Source organism: Cricetulus griseus, chromosome 7 (assembly GCF_003668045.3).
Source record: "Cricetulus griseus strain 17A/GY chromosome 7, alternate assembly CriGri-PICRH-1.0, whole genome shotgun sequence".
Classification (NCBI taxonomy): Eukaryota; Metazoa; Chordata; class Mammalia; order Rodentia; family Cricetidae; genus Cricetulus; species Cricetulus griseus.
In genome coordinates this window covers 126,346,148-126,366,383 of record NC_048600.1, presented here as the reverse complement: position 1 = coordinate 126,366,383, position 20,236 = coordinate 126,346,148, and the positions used below count along the sequence as shown (strand labels likewise).

The 20,236-nt window shown below is 47.0% G+C and overlaps 1 protein-coding gene across 1 annotated transcript in view; it reads left to right on the top strand.

Annotated features, from left to right (window-relative positions):
- The window catches only part of Slc39a11 (solute carrier family 39 member 11), a 412,078-nt gene that overhangs the window by 569 nt on the left and 391,273 nt on the right, over positions 1-20,236 (top strand). The window lies entirely within an intron of this gene.

Sequence of the window (20,236 nt, the reverse complement as noted above, 5' to 3'; positions counted from 1 at the left end):
CCCCACCTCCTCGCCATCTTGGATGTGGGCGGAAGTACTTCTGCCAGGCCGGGAGCGGGGCTGGTCCCAGGGCCTGAGTGAGCCACGTTGGCAGTCCTGGCCTTGAGCGCTTAAAAAAAAAGAAAAAAAAGAAAAGAAAAGTTTATTTTATATGCATTGGTGTTTTGCCTGTATGTATGTCTGTGTGAGGGTGTCGGGCCCTGGAATCACAGACAGTTGTGAGCTGCCTTGTGGGTGCTGGGGATTGAACCCTGGTCCTCTGTAAGAGCACCCAATGCTCTTAACCGGTGAGCCATCTCTCTAGTCCCAAGCACCTGCTTTTTAAATATTACAACCTCTCCCTCTCCCCTCCCTTCTGCCCTTTCCTCCTCCTTCCCCCTATTACTCTGTGCAGGGCCTGTGTGGCAGAAACAGAAGCGCTGGAGGTCACAGAACAACTTCCACCTTGCGGGTCTCAGGGTAGAGCTTTAAATAGAGGTTATCCGGCTTGGAAGCAACAGCTTTTACCCGCTGTGTCTTCTCGTCTGCCCTGAGCGCTTGTTTCCTTGGAGAAGCGAGATGGTACTTGCTGGTCAGAGCCTTATAGTGGTCTTACGGCTCACCCTAACCCTTTCCTTGTGAGAGAAGAGCTTCCCAGAGGAGTTAATTTTGGCAAAGATGCACCCGTGGTCGTGTTCCCATCGCTCTTAGGTGAACTCCACCAGGACAGGGCCTTAGGACGCTTTCCTGATCATCCGGCCTCGCCAGCTGGAGATCGGAGCGACAACTGTGGTCCACCTTGTGAGCAGCCCCAAGGTACAGCTTCCCGGGGGGCCTGGCGCCCTGGCTCCCTAGTGTTTAAGATCGTTGGTCAAATGCAACTTTATAGGAAGACAAGTTTGAATCCGTGTTTGTTGATGGGAAAGAGCCCCACTTACAGGGGTTATACCCCTCAAAACGTTTGTTTATTGCTCGTTAGTTCCTTGGGTTTTCATTGTATTTTAATTGCTGTTTAGTAGCCGCAAAACACGTTTCCCCTGTTAGTCCTGTGATGGAGACCGGTGGGAAGCCCATGATGCCTGAGGATTGGATACCCTAAGATTGACCGAGTAAGAAAACCTGGTCTGCTGTTGATAAGTCAGTTCAGGACCCGCCGTTTTGGAAAAGTTTGCTGCTGAAGAATCCCTACCTACGTTAACGCAGAAAAACCACAATTATGTATTCAGCCCTGTGTCACAGCCTCTGGGTTTTCTCCCCCATTCTCCACTGCCGCTATTTTGAGGCAAATGTCACAGCAGTAGACTGATATCTAAATAAGTGGTTTATTATGACATTCAAGCAAGAACAGTGTTCTTGCTCTATGAACAGGGAATTTTATTTACCTTGGGGAGGGGTGTTATCTCAGGAGCCGTATGCCTCTTGGCTCTAGGTTTCCTCCTCCTCTGTCAGTGTTCACCAGCACAGCGCGCCCCCTGGTGGCGTAGCTGCGATGTGCTCCGTTCTTCCTGCATTCTCTGCAGGCTGCAGGCAGGCGATTTTACTTCTGCGCCTGTAGAGTCTGTCTTCCGTGTTTGGGGAGTGTGTCCCCCTGTTTGTGCCTATGTGCTAGATTGTGGCCTGGGATTGGTGCACAAGACACAACTAACTGTCTGGGGCCTTGAAGGCCCAGTGCTGCTGGAGCGTAGGGATTTCATCCTGGTGGAGGCATAGGTATCGCCTGCAACATCTCCTGGGCAGGGGTGGCAGGGGCAGTAGCTGCAGCCGTCGCATCCAAGTGCCAGTGCTGGTGATGGGTATCCTCAGGTTGTGCCTGGCCCCCTCACCCTGCGGCATGCTTGGATTGGGAATGTTCTCCCTCCTTTGCTCCTGCCTCCTCAGCTTAGTGGTCCACCCTTCCCAGCAGGTCTACAGGCTGCTGGATGTCTTATTGATCTCCAGTTTCCCTGAAAATCAGAATCATGGTCTATGGCTTGCCGTGGGAACCTAATGCTCGTCCTTCAAGCTTTCAGCTCCACAGGAGTGACTTCTGCCTTCCCCACAGTGAGAGGAGCATGGCTGGCTACAGATCAGTATGTGACCCGGGGCTTCCTGTCTGATGGCTCTGGCAAAATCCCTACTGCCCAGCGTGTTTTGAGATCAGAGTTTGCTTTCCCGGCCTTGGTGCCGTTTCCTTGGCTGAGTTCATCAGACTGGCCTGAAGATGCCACTGCTGGCCCTCTTCCTGAGAAGAGTGACTGTTGCCCAGGTATCTTTTCAGATAGTCTTCTCAGCCTGGGCACCGGAAAAGCTCCCCAGGCCTAGGGGACATGTGCCCTTGGCTCTGCTCTCCAAGCCTCCAGTCTTTACCCCTGCATCTGGGGAGCCACCCCCCCCCCCCTTCTATCAGCCAGAACTATCAAAAACCAGCAACTGGGCCAAGAATGCAGCCCAAGCAGCTAGATCAGGCACCGAGCTGGGGATGTTGGAGACAGAGATTGCTTAAGCCAGTAGGAAGCTCAGGGGTACTGATACAATCAAGCTTCAGTTTATGAATGGATGCAGGTATGTGGTGAATGTGGCTTTGATTTTAATTTAATTTAAAAAATTATGAGTGTGTGTATCTGTGTATTGCAGTGCCTGCAGAGGCCAGAAGGGGGCGTCAGATCCCCTGGAGCTTGAGTCACAGCAGAGTGTGAGCTGGGAACCAAATTCAGGTTATCCTCAAAGGCAACAAGCACTCTTAACCACTGGGCCATCTCTTCAGCCTTTTGAGTATGACTTTTAGTATCAGGCTTTCTTCCTTTTAGCTTAAACCTTAAGCCCTAGCACTTCAAGCAGCCAATGTTTGACCAATTCTGTTCAGTTCCACCCAAACCCCTGAAATCAAATAGCCATATCCCCCCCTCCCAAATCCTAGCTGTCTTTTGGAGTACCATATGCCCTCTGCATATATCATCTCTGGTTCTCACAAGGACCCTATGCAGTGGTGGCATCACAGATAACTAAGGTTCCAGAGGACTAAGTAACCTACTTGAGGTCACCAAGATGGATGATGGTCAAGCCTATTGTCATAGTGTCAACTGTCTACTGAACGCAAACTTAGAGTCACCCGAGAAGAGGGAACCTCGAATGAAGAGTTGCAGTGATCAGATTGGCTTGTGGGCATGTCTGGGAGGCATTTTCAAAAATTGCTAAATGATGCCCAACCCACTGTGAGTAGTGCTGTCCCTGGGCAGGTGCGCTGGGGCTCTATAAGAAAGGTTAAGTAAGCAGCCAGTAAACAGCACTCTTCCATGGTCTCAGCATCAGCTCCTGCCTTAGGTTCCTACCTTGAGTGCCTGACCTGACTTCCATCAATGATGGGCTGTGATCTAGAAGTGTAAAGTGAGATAATTCCTCAAGTTGCTTTTGGCCAGAAAGTTTTATCTCAGCAACAGAAAAGCAAACAGTGACAGCAAACCGGAATGATTGTCTTCAGAGCCTGGCCAGCCCGACTCTAGAAGTCCTTGATCTCCTGGTTAGCTTTAAAGAAAGATTTCAGAATATCAAGGTGGCCCAGACAATGCTGACCAACGTTCTCTTGGTTCCCACACTGCTCCCTTCACTCTACCTGAGAGGGGAGCTCTGCAGTTATATTGAGAGGTTGGGTGACATGGTGTAGCCATGCCTGCTGACCAAGTGTTGGGACATTAGAGGGAGGGCTTTATCCTCCTCTTGTCTCCTTTCCAAGCTGGGGACATATGTGTCACGTTTTCTCTAGGCTTGTCAAGTTTGTACCCTTGTCCCATTGAGAACACTGAGGGGAGAGCTTTGTCCTTGGCTTGTTTCTCTTGTTTGAGATAGGCTCTTGCTCCTTCTCTCGGTCTAGCCTGGAACTAGCATGGAGTCCAATTGCCATGCTCCTGCTTTAGCCTGATGAGTGCTGAGGTTGCAGGTGTGAGCCACCATGCTTGTGTTTTTGTTCTTGTGTATTGGATGTGTGTGGGAGGAAGACAGGGTTTCCTTATGTAGCTGTAGGTTGACCTTGAACTTGAGATCCTCTTGCCTGTGCCTCATGAATGCTTGGGTTTGTAGGCATGTGCACCATGATGCTTGGCCCTTACTTACTTAAAACAAACAAAAACACAGAAATCAACTCTTTTCTTTTCTGGGCAGGGTTTCTCTGTGCAGCCCTGGCTGTCCTGGAACTCAGAGATCCACCTGCTTCAGCTTCCCAAGTGCTGGGATTAAAGGGGTGCACCACTATACACAGTTGAAATCAACTTATTTTTATTCTATGTGTGTGGGTGTTTTGTCTTGGCATTTATGTCTGTGTACCGTGTGCATGCAATGCCAATGGAGGCCAGAAGAGGGCATCAGAACCCCTGGGAGTGGCGTTACAGAGCGTTGTGAGCCATCATATGGGTTCTGGGAACAGAATCCAGGTGTTCCAGAAGAGCAGCCAGGGCTGTTAATTGCTGCGCCATCTCTCCAGCTCTTTACCCTTCTTGCTTTTTAATGGAAGTACAGAAAACCAGCCTGAATAATGCTTAAAACACAAGAATCTTGCTGTACTGTGGATATTGAGCGTCTTCCCAGGTCCACAGGCTAGAGGTGTGGTCCCTTAGGTAGTACTTTGGGGATGTGGGGAATCATTAAGAGGCGGGGTCTAATGTGAGGTCCCAGGTCATTGAGAGCATTCCCTTGGAGGGGATTGCATGACTTTTGCCCACTCCTTGCTTGCTCTTTGCTTTCTGGCCGTGAGGTGAGTGCCTTTGTCCCCCGTTTCCACATGCATTCGCTGTGATACACTGCCCTGCTGCAGGCCCAAAGCAATGGCATCAACCGGCCACTCGCACTGTGGGGGAAAAAGCAGCCCCTTTCTCAATGTAACTTCATTGCTTCAGGCCTCTTGTTACAGCCACAGGAAACTAATGAACACATGTTTCTAACAGATTTTCAGATACCATGTGTCTTCCTTGGGACCGTCTGTGATCTGGTGCCTGGGAAAAGGTCCCATGTATTTTGGCTCTTATTTTCTGGTACTTAGAAAATATGTCATGCATTTAGGTTATGTAACGACAAGGAATGCATAGGAAAAGGCTCACAGGGCTTTTAATCATCCTTTGCTGAATGTTTGCTAGAGAGCCATTCAAAACCGGTTTCCCCCAGATCCTGCTCCAACCCCTGTCCCAAATCTCTCCTTAGATGTGAGATGGCCATGTTCCTGCATGTATGCACACATCTGAAAGGCTTGAACCTGTGAGATTTGTGTGTCCCCCTCCCCCGCTGCTGTTCCGCTCCGCCCATTGTGTTGGAGGAAGTGGTGTTCACATCTTGGACATGCTCAGATAGAGAATAGTCATGGAGAGAGACACACTTACTTGAAGTGGAAATCGAAAATTGAGCTCTGGCTAAGGGGGAAAGCAAGAAGGAAGTAGAAAAAGGAAAGGTAGGGGTGTGTGTGTGTGTGTGTGTGTGTGTGTGTGTGTGTGTGTGTGTGAGATTTGAGGAAGCCGAGGCTAGACCACGTCAATAAAAGCCATGTCAGGAGTTGCATAGAAGACTGACTTCTATACACTTGCACACTTGCCCACTGGGATTCAGACAATTGGTGTTTGCTCTTGGCCTGAGATGCCAATAGGATTAATGCTGGCTGTCTTGACATCTTATCTTTATGGCAGCGTTTATCAGCCTGTGTCTGCTGGAGGTGACATTTATGGTGGAAGGGGTGGGTGTTTGATTTGGCTGTTTGCAGATATCCAAGAGATTACCTTCCAGTAAGAGCTAGGCAAGCATCGCCTCTGGTGAAGGAGCCTGCTAGTCTGGGCTTCCCAGGTCCTCAGTGCTCCGGCTGTACAGGGCGATTGATTGTGAGGTTCCTGCCATGTGGACTAGCTGTGTGCTGGATGCTGCAGGAAGCACCGAGGTCCTGCTTTAGCTTGTCCTCTTGAGCCCTTCCATCCCTGCTCTGCTCCCCAGCACTAAGGGAGTAGAAGAGAATCATTGGGAATAACCTCTAAATCTTCCAAGTTGTGTTTTTGAGAGGGCAGGGTGGTCTCACGTAGCCCAGCCTGGCCACAAACTTACTTTGTAGCCGAGGATGACCCTGAACTTTTGGTCCTCTTGCTTCTACTCCTAGTGTCCTGGGGTTATAGGCATATGCTGGGGTTATAGGCATATGCACCACCACACCTATTCTATATGGCGCTAGAGATTGAACCAAAGGTTTAGCAGCTCCTATGGTCTCTGTGGCACAGCCACAGCCACATAAAAACTAGCAATAGACAGTAGATGCTTGCCTGGGAGTGGCCATGTTGCCGTGGGTAGGGCCTGTGTACCAAACCAAGCAGAGAGCCAGTGTTTGCTCCACAGCCCTGGCTCGATGACCCCTGTTCTTCTCTTTCGCCACCGTGAGTCAAGCCACCAGCTTCTCAGTGGAATTCAAGTTACCTTGCAATTCCTTCAGTTTCTCCCCTGGTCCCCGCTTCCTGCTCCACACTGCAGAATCCAGCCAGATCCTCTCTGTCCGCTCCTTTGAATGGTTAACGTCTTGAATATCTATTGCCCGAAACCTGGCCATCCTTTCTTTTTGGTCAGAGGCAAACCGGTAAACAGCTCACTCACTGTCCTTCTTCCTTCCGTCAGCCGCAGCCTCCCTGGTGTACTTTGGTCCTGTAGGGTTTTGTTCTTAGGAAGGAAGGCCTTCACCCTCGCTGTTCCTCTGGTCAGATCGCCCTAGGCTTGGGAGCCAACCTGGACCACTGCACGTGAAATAACCAAGGCTCACGTTGACCGAAGTTTCACCGTGCGAAGAACGTTTCTCCATTCTCTCACATCCCCCAATGCTCAGGACCTGATCCTGGTTCTTATCTTTATGGAGGAGGAAATTGGGCCAGGGAGGTTTCTAATTTGTGCCAAATCATTGAGGAAATAGCAGTGCTGGTGTGCAGGTCAGCTGTCTGCCTCTGGAGCTGGCGCCACAGCCCCCACTCTTTATTGCCTGTGGATTTTCATCGTAGCGTTTGCTATTGCACTGAAATGAAAATGTCGCTTATTTGTGTATTTCATTTATTTGCACACATGGGTGTGCTGTGCCACTGTCCAGGTGGAAGCTGGAAGACAGTTCTCCTTCTACCTCCTTGGGTCCTGGGATCAAACGCAGGTTCCCAGACTTGGCAGCAAGCGCCTTCACCCCCTGAGCCATCTCCCAGGTCGATGTGTATATTTTGAAGATTTATTTATTTATTATGTATACAATGTTCTAACTACATGTATCCCTGCAGGCCCGAGAGGGCAACAGATCTCATTACAGATGGTTGTGAGCCATCATGTGGTTGCTGGGAATTGAACTCAGGACCTCTGGAAGAGGAGGCAGTGCTCTTAACCCCTGAGCCATCTCTCCAGCTCTGATTTGTATATTTTGAATCAAATATCTCCTACTTCAAGGAGAAGAGAACTTCCACTGTCTTTTGTCTCCCTGAATTCCTAGCTTCTACAACAGCCTCTGGCACATAATTGACACGCAGCGTTTGTGGAATACATGAGTAATTTAACTTTGTAAGTATGTAATTTCTTGGCATGCTAAAATATATCTATGAGAATAATCACATCTCACTCTGATTTCTTTTTTAATAGTTTACCTTTATTTTATTTGTATTGGTGTTTTGCCTGCATGTAAGTCTTCGGGTGTCAGATCTTGGAGTTGTAGACAGTTATTAGCTGCCATGTGGGTGCTGGGAATTGAACTCAGGACTTCTGAAAGAGCAGCCAGCGCTCTTAACCTCCGAGCCATCTCTCCAGCCCCCCAGTCTGATTTCTAAAGGAAAGAAGGACAATTCACATTGCGTTCATTTATATTGTTTTTTTAAATGAACATTGTTTATTTAAACATTTTTTGATTAATTCACATTGGTATATGTGGTAGGCTTTATTATGCCATTTTCATATGTGTAAATAATTCATTTTGATAATTTTTGTCTTCCATTACCTTCTCCCATTGATCCCTTCCCTTTCCCAATTAGGCCCCCACATCTACTTTCAGGTCTTTTGTTTTGATGACCCAATGAGTTTAATTAGGGTTGCTTTCAGGAGTATGGATGAGGTTTATGGGAGCATGGACAACTTACCAGTGGCTACACCACTGAGGAAAATGTCTCTCCTTTCCCCAGCAACTGTTAGCTGCCTAAGGTCCTCAGGGAGAGGCAGGACTACATGACCCCTCCCTGCTTCAGCAACCCCACAGAATGATGCTGGAACCAATCTTGTGCACAACTTCTTATGGCTACACATGGCTACTGTGAGCTCATGAGTGCATCAACCATGCCATGTTTACAAGACAGTGTTTCCTGACTCTCCACTGTAACAATAAGTCTTTCAGCCAAGCCGCCTGAGTCCTGCTGCCACATGGGCGCTTTCCGCCAGGCCGCCCAAGTTCTGCCCACCGCCACATTAAGGTCCCAAGTAATGCACAGAGATTTATATTAGGCACAAATGCTGCTTGGTCAATGACTAGGATTTCTCATCTGCTAGCTCAGTCTTTATTATAAATCTACTATTTTATAAGACTTATCTTATTGGACGCCAGCAGAAGTGTCCTGTCTTGGGGCTGGAGAGATGGCTCAGAGGTTAAGAGCACTGATTGTTCTTCCAAAGGTCCTGAGTTCAATTCCCAGCAACCACATGGTGGCTCACAACCATCCGTTATGAGATCTGGTGCCCTCTTCTGGTGTGCAGATATACATGTAAACAGAATGATGTTATAATAAATAAAATCTTAAAAAAAAAAAAAGAAGTGTCCTGTCTTCCCGGGCTCACACGGCGACTCTGCACTTTCCCAGAATCCTCTTTGACTCCTAGGCCCACCTATCTTGTTTTCCTATTGGTCAACAGTAATTCAACAATCAATAAGATAAACATACTCAGAAGGACGTTCCCCATCACTCCATCTCTTCATCAAGCTCTTTCTTCCGGTCTTCCATGTTGTTCTGTGGGCCTTGGAAGGGTGGTATAGAGACACGCTTAAGGGTGAGCATTCAGTAGTTACTCAGCAGTGAGACCGGTTGTGAGCCGCTACAGTAATTGCCTCCCACCCTCCCAACATGAGGGTTCAAAGCCTCATGCCATTTCTTAATGTGTTCCCTCTGCTTTGTACTCGTGGTTCAAGGTGTTCAGCTTCCTGTTCCTGCAGCCTGCCTTCCGTCTGCCGTAATGGCCATGTGGGTGTGAGAACCACACTCAGGCCTTTTATAAGTTGAGCCCTGAGGCAAATGCAAGCATTTGACTGACTTGTTGAAGAGCCTGGGCATTTACACAACTTTCTTGATTGGGGCTGGAGAGATGGTTCAGTGGTTATGAGCACTGGTTGCTCCTCCAGAGGACCGGCTTTGGTTCTCAGCACCCACATAGCAGCTCACAACTGTCTATAATTCCAGTTTCAGGGCAACTGATGCTCTCTTCTGACCTCCTCAGGTACCAGGCATGCACATAGCATACAGGTATTTGTGCAGACAAACATTTATGCACATAAAATGAAAAATACATTTTATTACTATTGTGTATACTCAAACTGCCATGGTGTGGGGTTGGAGGTCAGAGGAGGACCTTGTGGAGTGGGTCCTTCCTTCCATGTTAGCATGGGCCCAGAGATTACACTCAGGTCACCACTTTGCACACTAAGTGCTTTGCCCATTGAGCCATCTTACCACCCACCTCCCAACTTTCCTTTTGGTTGTGCTTTTGATACAAATGGAGACAGCAGTCCCCTGCATTTGAACACTTCCACACTGAGGCTCCATTTTCCCAAGGGAGGGCCAAGCAAGATTAGAGTTGAGTCCTTGGATGCTGCCCACTTCAAATGCCATCCTTGAGGCTAGAAATCCCACCCTCCACCTCTGTTGCAGCCCGCAGGTCCTGGGGGTTATTTTCTGGAAACTCTTTAGGATTTGGAACACTGTCATGTTAGAAAGTCCACTCGTGTATGCCTCTTGCTCTAAGTGTTTATTTCATTATTATTGTGTGTGTGTGTGTGTGTGTGTGTGTGTGTGTGTGTGTGTGTGTGTGCACACCTGCGTGTGAGGACTCTCATGGGCTCATATATGGAGGCCAGAGGTGGACCTCAGGTGACTTCCTCAGTTGCTCTCCACCCTAGTTTTTGAGACAGGGTCTTTCACTAAACCCAAAGCTCACCAATTCACCTGGCCTGGGCTGGGCTGTGAGCCCTTGGCATCTCGGTCTGTCTCTATTGCCAGCACTGGGCTTACAGACATGAACCACTGTGCCCTGCTTCTATATGAGCTCTGGGGACCCAAACCCCATGCTTGCACAGCAAGCACTTTACCCAGGGAGCCATCTCCCTAGCCCCGAAGTATTTATGCTGTAATTGATCTTGTCAAGTCATTTATCTTATTGTTTGCAGTGCCGGGGACAAAACCCAGGGCCTCATGCACGAGGTTGTCTCTGAGCCATAACCTCAGCCTCTCTTGGTGGAGATGGTGCTGCTACATCCGCCGTTCTAACAGACCGCTGGGAGGTAAATGAGAGGGTGTTCTGTGCATTCTCCCTGTACCTCTCCCCCTCGCCACATTCAGTGGGCAGCCTCTCTCCACCCTGTACCCGTGAGGCTGCTTCACTGTCTCAGCTGCCCTGAGCCCAGCAAAAGGAGGTCAAAGGATTCACTGTGACTCCTGTGGCAGCTGGACTGTAGCACTTCCCCATGGCTGCGTCTCTCACTGGCCTCTCGTGACATCATTCCTCCTTCGCTTCTCTGCTTCAGGACTGGTTAATGTGTCCACCTTGACCTTGTGTCCAGGCCCATCCCTTGCTGACTTCCTTTTAACTGCCCATTCCCCTGCACATGGTTCCTTTATGGCATGCATTCCTCTCTTTCTATTGGACCATCTGTTTCTATTGGACCTGTGAACCATACAGGAGGCAGCAGACTTTCGGTTTAGCACCAAGCCCTAGGCTGGGCGTGATCCCACAATGGAGAAGAGGAAAAGAGTCTGGAGTGATGGTTTGGTAGTTAAAAGCACCCGTGGCTCTTTCTGAGGACCTGGGTTCAGTTCCCAGGACCCACAGGTGACTCACAACCACCTATAACTCTCGCTCCAGAGGATGTGATAACTTCTCCTGGCCTCTTCAGCACCAAACATGCACCTGGTATAATACACATGCGCAAGCAAAACACTGACACACACACACACACACAAAAAAAAAAAAATTAATAGAAAAGACAAAGGCTGTGTAGCTTTATTTTGTTTCATTAAAGGTTTGTTGACACTCATCTTCATTTAGCTACCTGAGAGGCAGAGGTGAGATGATCACTTGAGCCCAGAAGTTTTAGGTCAACCTGAGCAACATAGTGAGCCCCTTCTTCAAAGTCAGTCAGTCAATTATAAAAAAGGCAAAGGGGCCGGGCGTTGGTGGCACACGCCTTTAATCCCAGCACTCGGGAGGCAGGCGGATCTCTGTGAGTTCGAGGCCAGCCTGGTCTCCAGAGTGAGTGCCAGGATAGGCTCCAAAGCTACACAGAGAAACCCTGTCTCGAAAAAACGAAAAAAAAAAAAAAAAACCCAACCAAACAAACAAAAAAAGGCAAAGGGAATGTAGTATTTACTGGGGACTTCTAGGACAGATTTTTAAAAGTATCTTCCTCCCCTTCCCCTTTCTTTCTTTCTTTCTTTCTTTCTTTCTTTTTTCTTTTCTTTTTTTTTTTTTTTTTTTTTTTGGCTTTTTGAGACAGGGTTTCCCTGTGGCTTTGGAGGCTGTCCTGGAACTCGCTCTTGTAGAGCAGGCTGGTCTCGAACTCACAGAGATCCGCCTGCCTCTGCCTCCCGAGTGCTTGGATTAAAGGCGTGCACCACCAAAGCCTGGCCCCTTCCCCTCCCCCCTTCCTTTTTTCCTTTCTAAGACAGGGTTTCTCTGTGTAGCCCTGGCTGCCCTGGAACTTGTTCTTGTAGACCAGGCTGGCCTCAAACTCAGAGATCCGCCTGCCTCTGCCTCCCAAATACTGGGACTAAAGGCGTGCGCCACCACTGTTCTGCTCTAAAATAGTTTTCTTTGATCTGATTTTTACAAAGTTCTGTAACACACGGCTTGTCCCCAGTTTTGCAGGTGTGGAAGCACTCATCTAAGGTCACATGCAGTGTGTGATGTAGTGTGGAGTCGAGGCTCTGGGGAAGTCACAGAGTATATGCTATGCCTCAGTTTCCCCATTTGTAGAATGGCAGTCACAGGAGGCTCTTTTGGGAATTGAACTAGATAAGGCATGCAAAGTGCTTAGCCCGGGCTTTGGTTAAAAAAAAGATTAATTCATTTTATGCATGCAAGGGTATGTATGAACAACACTTCCATGCCTAATGTGCCTGGCTGTGAGCTGCCATGTGGTGCTGGGAATCAAACTCTGGCCCTTTTCAAGACCACTGTGCCATCTATCCAGCTTCTGTTCTAATTAATTAACTAATTAATAATTTCCTATGTTTTGCGTCAGATATCACTGTAGCCTGCGAGGGCCTGGGACTTACTAGGTTGGCCTACAACTCACATAGATCTCCCTTCCTCCTGGCTCCCCAAATGCTGTAATCTATCACACCTGGGCTACTCCTGAGACAGGATCTTGATAAGTTTCTCAGGCCGGTTTTGAACTTGCTGTGTAGCCAGGGAGGGCTTGAACTTCTGATCCTCCTGCTGTAGCCTCCTGAGTAGCTGGGATTACAGGGCTATGAAACTGGGCTGGGCTTCGAATTGATAATCAAGACTACCTAAGCAGATGGTAATTGTCTTGGATTTGAATGAAAGGAAAAGAAGAAGATGATAAAAAGCTGTTTCTTGGGCCGATTTCCAAACTCTTAGCATTTCTCCCTAGTTTGGCTCTTACTGAGTCCTGCTTGACATTGTGGTACTTTTAGATCTTGCCTCCCAATCACCTGCAAGCTGGGGTATTTAAATGATCCGGTGGGGTGGATCTAAGGAGTCACTGGAGCCCTGAGGACCAAACACAATCTGAAAGAGTCCACCTGTTCTCAAGATTTTTCTCCTTCCCTCTGTCTTTGCCTCCTTTTTTACATCCCCCCCACCCCAGCCTCCTTTCATAGGTTTTTCATGGGCAGAGAGTTTTTACACAGTTCTAAAGCCCTCTCTAGTCCAGGCTCTCAGGATGGAAGGTTGGTTACACTTGGTAAGATTCTAACCCATTTCCCTGAGCAGGCAAGATCTCTTCTGGAGGCAAGTGGGCACAGAGGAGAGTTTCCATAGCAGTCCTAGTAAACAGTCTCAGTTCCTTTGATGGAGAATGCCATTTCTTCTAAAAGTGCTTTATAAACAATAAACAGCACCTTGGGAAATGTTTCAAAATTAAGTCGCCAAAATCAATGTTTGCCCTTTATTTTCTAGTATTAGTGTTTGAACAGCTACTTTAACAGCAAACACCGAGGTCAGTGGATCTATGAGTGAAACAGACAATGGCAGAGGTGCACAAGAAGGAAGGAAAGGAGGTTTGAGGTTCTCCATTTAAAACCTGGCGGTTCAGGGATGGCAGATCAGCAAAAAAACCCAACATTGAAAATTGTAAGAAAATATCACAAGAACAAAAAAAAGTCTAGTGACGGGCTATGGGAGAGTTTTGTTGACATGCGTATGGAAACCACCAATTATGTAGTTGAAGCTGCTTCTGTAGCCTGGACTGTTGAAGGCTTCTCTTGAGTACCCCGGGTCATGTTACATGCACAGGGCATGGGAGAAGGGAGGACCCAAATACAGGTGGTGAGCCCAAAGACAGAATGACCCCCACTACCTTCAGAAGAAGACACAAAACGATGCCTGCACCTCTCAAAACCCAGAAAGGGGTATGCAGTATCTATGTGTGCACATAGGAATGTTCGGTTTCCTCTGACAGTGACTGCTCTCCTTTGTAAAAGGCTGCCACTATTTCTTGGTGACAGCCAGTGAGTGATGGATGGATTAAAAATGAAGAATCATACTGAGAAACACACAGAACATGAGTTCAGTGTGCTTTAAGCAAGTTTTAAAAGTGAGCTCTTATGCTGTTTTGTGTATGTGTGTGTTGGGTGTATATATGTGCATGCAGGTGTGTGTGCATGAGTGTGCATGTGTATGAAGGCTAGAGGTCTATGTTGTGTGTTTTCCTCACTCTCCACCTTTTAAAAACATGTATATGTATGAATGTTTTGTTGGCATATATCTGTAACGATAAATCTTTCCACCTGCCACCATGTGGTTGCCCAAAATAACACACAGAGATTAATATTAGGTACAATGCTGCTGGCCAATGACTAGGATTTCTTATATGCTAACTCAGTCTTAATTATCAACCATAATTACTAATCTTTATATTTTATAAGACTTATCTTATGGAGGACATGGGTGGAATGTGTCCTGTCTTCTTGGGATCACATGGCAGCTCCACAGAGAGAAGGAGGAAGAAGAGAAAGAGAGAGATTTCCTGCTTGTCCCTGCTTATATTCTGAATCTGCCTGCTATGTCACATCCTGCCTGGATCACAAGACTTATCTTTACTATATTTCCCAGAATCCTCCTTGACTCCTAGTCCCACCTAACATTGGCCAACAGTACTTTATTCAACAACCAATAATATAAACATACACAGAAGGACTTGCCCCATCATTTCCTCTTTTCTGTCTAAATAAAAAGAAGTGTGTTAACATTAACAGAGTAAAATATATGACTAAACAGTTATCAAGTAAGAACTATAGTTCCGATATTTAGTTCATTAACATTTAGCAGGTTTTAAGATTTATTTCTTTATTGTGTATATACTATTCTGTCTGTATGTATGCTTGCAGGCCAGAAGAAGGCCCCAGATCTCATTACAGATGGTTGTGAGCCACCATGTGGTTGCTGGGAATTGAACTCAGGACCTCTGGAAGAGCAGCCAGTGCTCTTAACCTCTGAGTCATCTCTCCAGCCCCAACATTTAGCAAGATTTAAAGAAAATATTCTATCATCTATCTATCCTATCTTTGTGAGTCTAAGGTCTTATATGTAGCTTATCTTTTATAATAGCTAAAGAAAACTATAACCATAACTATCTGTCTTCAACTCCATCAAAGACCACGGAAGGATAAATATATAAACTTTAGAACTGACAGAGACATCTTGCTACCTGGACAGTCACTCAAAGTTCCTCTGTAACGTTGGCGCATCCATCTTCAGCCCATAGGCCACAGTGTGGCTGGCAGATTTCTCAGTAAAGTGGGAACCCTTCCTGACTGTTCATCTTGTTTTGTAAGTTCAGCAGTCACTTTCCTGTGTGTCCTTCATGTCCAGTTTATACAGCAACAAACAGTCCAGGCAAGAGCAGTTTCTTGCCTAAATGGTTAATCTTGCCATGTTGAAAGTAAACTCCATAACCAGTTTCTTCGATGCCCATCTTCCTCTCAGATGTAATTGGTGTGCCAGGAGCAGTTGTGTCTCACTGCCAAGAAAAACCCTAAACCATTTAAATGCCATATTCTGTAGGTCTTTAAAGAATATCTATCCATCTCAAATACATCTCTGTATACCTAGAAAACCTAACTATCCTAATTATAAATTCTGACTATTATAGATGACTATATAATCTGTATTTAATTATGCATTACATTTTAAAAGATCTGTATAAACACAATACCTAAACAAGCAGGAGAGACCATGGATGACCAAGCTTACCAGCTTGCTTGCTCCCACTGGCTTGCTCACTCATCTTTCTTATATAACCCAGAACCACCTGCCCACAGTGGGCTGGACTCTCATACATAAATTAATAATTAAGAAAAATGCCCCCCACCCCCGCCAGTGGTGACATACACCTTTAATCCCAGCAGTCAGGAGGCTGAGGCAGGCGGATCTCAGTGAGTTTGAGGCCAGCCTGATCTACAAAGCAAGTTCCAGGATAGCTAGGACTGTTACCCAGAGAAACCCTGTCTCAAAAAGCTAAAAAAACAAAAAACAAAAAACAAAGCCCCCAAAACACACCCACAGGCAACTGGATGAAGGCGAAGGTGACTCCTCGGTTCTAGGTTTGTGTCAAGTTGACAAAAGCTATGACACATGCTGTTCTTGTTCTTGTTGGGGATCCATTTAAAATTGTTTTCAGTGATTGTTTTTTTCTGGAGAAACATTACTGTTAGCCATATGTATGCTTTATGCTGGCTGACCATAGAGTGATCACCCACTCACGCTCTTCGGCAACTCTATGTATTTTTGCTTTAAAACAAATGGCTTATTTATCTCTGTTCATAAAACTTTTAGACTTTAATTGAGGTGGTCTGTTTGTGTCAGGGGCTATGTTGTGCTGGGCCAAGAATCCTGGGTGGAAAATTGACTCATGTGTATGCATCTCTCTCCATTGCAAAATCACTGAATATTCCTAGATGTCTCTTTGTGTGTATGTGTGTGCATGTTCGTGTGTGTGTGCATATATATGTGTGTGTGTGTGTGTGTGTGTGTGTGTGTGTGTGTGTGTGTGTGTGTGTGTGTGTGTGTGTGTGTTTGTGTGTGTGTGTGTGTGTGTGTGTGTATACATGTTTGTGGGGGCTGTATATATTATGGCACATTCATGGAGTTCAATGGACAACCTTGGGTGTTGGCTCTTACCTTCCATCTTGTTTGAGGCAGGGTCTCCTGTTCATTGCTGTATATACCAGGCTAGCCTTCCAGAAGCCTTTGGGGGACTCTCCTGTCTCCACCTCCACCCATACTGTAGGGGTGATGTCAACATGTGCTACCATGTCTAGCTTTATCTGGGTTCTAGGTATGTGGACACAGGTCATCTTGCTTGTACAGGAAGTGCTCTGCCCACTGAGTGTCACCTCAGCTCAAATAGTCCCAGATTTCAAATGTGTTAATCAAATTATGATTTCCTCCTTTCACTGAAAGCCGCTGGGGAAATGCCTGCATTGAAGGTCTCACCTAACTCATATATAAAGTGTGTATTTGTACATGTTTGTGTATACATGTATGTCACACATGCCTCCCACATCTAGCATGTGCACCTCACATGTCTACAAATACACACATGCACACACACATGAGTGGATATGCCTGTCACACGTATCTATGTATATCCTGTGTAGCAGCCATGTGTAACCTGTACATATGTGTATACATGCCGCAACTAGGAGTAAGAGCAGAGATGGAGGGGAACGGGAGACCCTGTAGACACTGTCCCCTGAGACAGCTAAGGGCTGGTTATGGTGTATGAGACTATTTGGATGGACCATCCATGTTAAAACTTATACCTTTGAGAAAAATAATCAGCTTCCTTAGCAATGAACTTCATTCCCTTACCCGGGAACAGGGCAGCCACCCCAGTCCCCCATAAGGCACAGGAATTATTGATCAGGAATGGCTGATTCCCTGATGTCCCTGGTGTGACGGTCACTCACCTTAGTCAGCAAATTGTGGATTTTTGTTTCTATGTTTTGCAGAAGGTAACACCAGCAGTTCCCTTCTGGGGCCCCTGGCCTGGCCCTTTGCAGCGTCTACTTTGTGAGCCGTGTGCTGGGCTAGCAAGGTCGTTTTTAGTAGACCTCCATGTTACTTTCTTTGGTGGCCTCTACTGCCAAACGACCTTCTTCATTGCTTAGACAACTGGGTCCCCTGCCGCTGAATAACGGGGTGACCCGGCCATGGCGCAGCAGTTCTGATTCCTTTGGTAGTCAGCCTTGCACCACCCCTCCCCCATGTTTTTTGTGTGTTTGGGTGTTTTTGCTTGCATGTTTATCTGTGTGCCACATACCTGCCTGGTGCTCACAGAGGCCAGAAGAGGGCATCAGATCCCCTGGAACTGGAGTTACAGGCTGTTTGAGCCACCATGCTTGGAACCCAGGTCCTCTGGAAGAGCAGCAGGTGCTCTTGGCCTCTGAGCCATCTCTCCAGCTCCCTTGTATCACATCTCTTAACAGGCTTTGTGAAAAGGCCAGACAGTTGTATCTCTAAACCAGGACATTCCTTTTCTGCTTCTGGTTCTGTTGGCAGCAGGATGGCAGTGAGGAATAGAAATGAGTAGCTCTCCCTCCTGGATACAGTATCCCAGCAAAGAAGTCTGGCCTTTCCTCTCCCCACCAATGCCAGGGAAGAGACAGATGCAAAATGAAGCCTGCTTCTCTCCGCTTGTCAGCTCTGTACCCGTGCACTGAGAGCCGAGCCTGTGCCATTGGCTTCCTCTTCCTCTCCATCTTTGTCCAACAGGAGGCAGGCTATGCAACCCTAGCACTTCATTTTAATGACATTACACTCACTTCTATCTTAGGAGAATCAATAACACTTTACAGTGGGTTCGGCTAGAGCTTGGTTAATATTTAGCCCTGCTTTCGGACATAGCCCAGATACGAACAGCCACAGACAGCTGTAGGAGAGGGAGCAGCTCACACGCTAGCATTCAGCCCCTCTGAGTGCAGTAAGGGGTGGGCAGGCATTGGAATGGCTACGGGGAAGTCTTTGAGAAAGTATTCTCTGCCCAGTGATTGCTGAATCGAATAGGTAAAGACAGCTACAAAAGTTTGTCCTCTGTAAGTAGAATTCCATCCCTACATAGCTGCTAGAAAAAGAAAAGAAAAACAAAAGAAAACAAAAACAGCAAAGGGGGCGGTGGTGGCGTACGCCTTTAATCCAAGCACTTAGGAGGCAGAGGCAGGCGGATCTCAGTGAGTTTAAGGCTAGCTAGGTCTAAAAAGTCATTTCCAGGACAGTCATGAAGATTTGCTTTGCTGGAGCATTTGCTGGGGAATTTGGTGTTTGGAAGCTGGCAAAAATGTGGCTAAGACAAGTGATTGATTCCAAGTCATCACTGCTAAGCTCAACCGCTGGGCCTGTCAGTGCTTGTTATTCCCGAGAGGGTGCACACTTCAGAAAGCCTAATTGCTTTCCAACCACACACCCCAACCGCTTGGCTCCTCCTGCCACATTTTCCTCAACAAGGCAGAAAAGCTTCACTTTCACCAAACGGTCACCTTTGGAGCTGCTTGGGGAGGGGGCATGGATCTCAGCCGCCATTGTCTTCTCGAACACCGCAAGCTTGTACTGAACACCGCTAGAGAAACCGGGGCCACCGAATGGTCCAATCCTCATAAGCAAGCAGGCTCTTGTCTGCCAGTCCACATTGTCCCTTCCGCCTGTCATTTCACCCTCCACTGTCCTCCTCACATCAGCTGAGTATGTTCTAAGCTAAGGCACAAACCTCACGCAGAGCAACTCCACGGCCAAGACTGCTCAGTGTCTGATACTGAAACTAAAGCTCAGGTCATTGAGCAGCCCCCCACCCCTGTCGTGGTGTTGCCCAGTGCGGCTCCTTCTAAGTCTTCGAAGGTTTCATCAGCCCTTAGCAAGCCCCTGCTAATACGAGGCAAGGAGTAGTCTGCAAAACCCACCAGACCACCAGGGATCACAAAGTCAATCTGATGCATTAATTTAAAAAACAGTTTATTTTACTTTAAATTATGTTCACGTGTGTGCATTTGTGTGCACCTGCGTGCAGGCGTTCACAGAAGCCAGAAGAGGGCATCAGATCCATGGAGCTGGAGTCCTGGTGATTGTGAGCATGGGTCCTAGGATATTATTGTGCAAGAGTAGCAAGCGCTTGTAACTGCTGAGCTGTCTCTCTGGCCCCAGTGTATTACTTTTTATTGTCTCAGCCCCAGCATCCAGAGGATTTATCTTCATGATGTTGAGTTGAAGTTAAGAGTGACTTTGTGAGCCAAAATTGTGTCAACATTTTTTGGTTCCTCTTTTGGATAAAAGAAATCCAGAGAACAGATTTGTTTGTTTGTTTTTTTTCTTCTTCTTCTTCTTTTTGCTTTTTGAGACAGGGTTTCTCTGGGTAACAGTTCTAGCTGTCTTGGAACTTCTTTTGTAGACCAGACTGTCTTCAAACTCACTGAGATCTGTCTACCTCTGCCTCCCAAGTGCTGGGATTAAAGGCGTGTGTCACCACCGCCTGGCGAGAACAAGTCATCTTCAAAAATAAGATGCTTCAGGGGCTAGAGAGATGGCTCAGGGGTTAACATCCCTGGCTGTTCTTACAGAGGACCCGGGTTTGATTCCCAGGACCCACATTGTTACAACCATCTGCAACTCCACTCACAGGGAATCCAGTCCCCTTTTCTGGCTTCCGCAGGCACCAGATATACACGTGGTACACAGTCATACATGCAAGCAAAACACTCATACATATAAAATAATAAATATATTTTAAATTTTAATTCAAATATAAATATAGGTGCTTTAACTGGTGAGACATACATTTCCATATCATGGAACCTGACTGCCTATCTGTATGAAA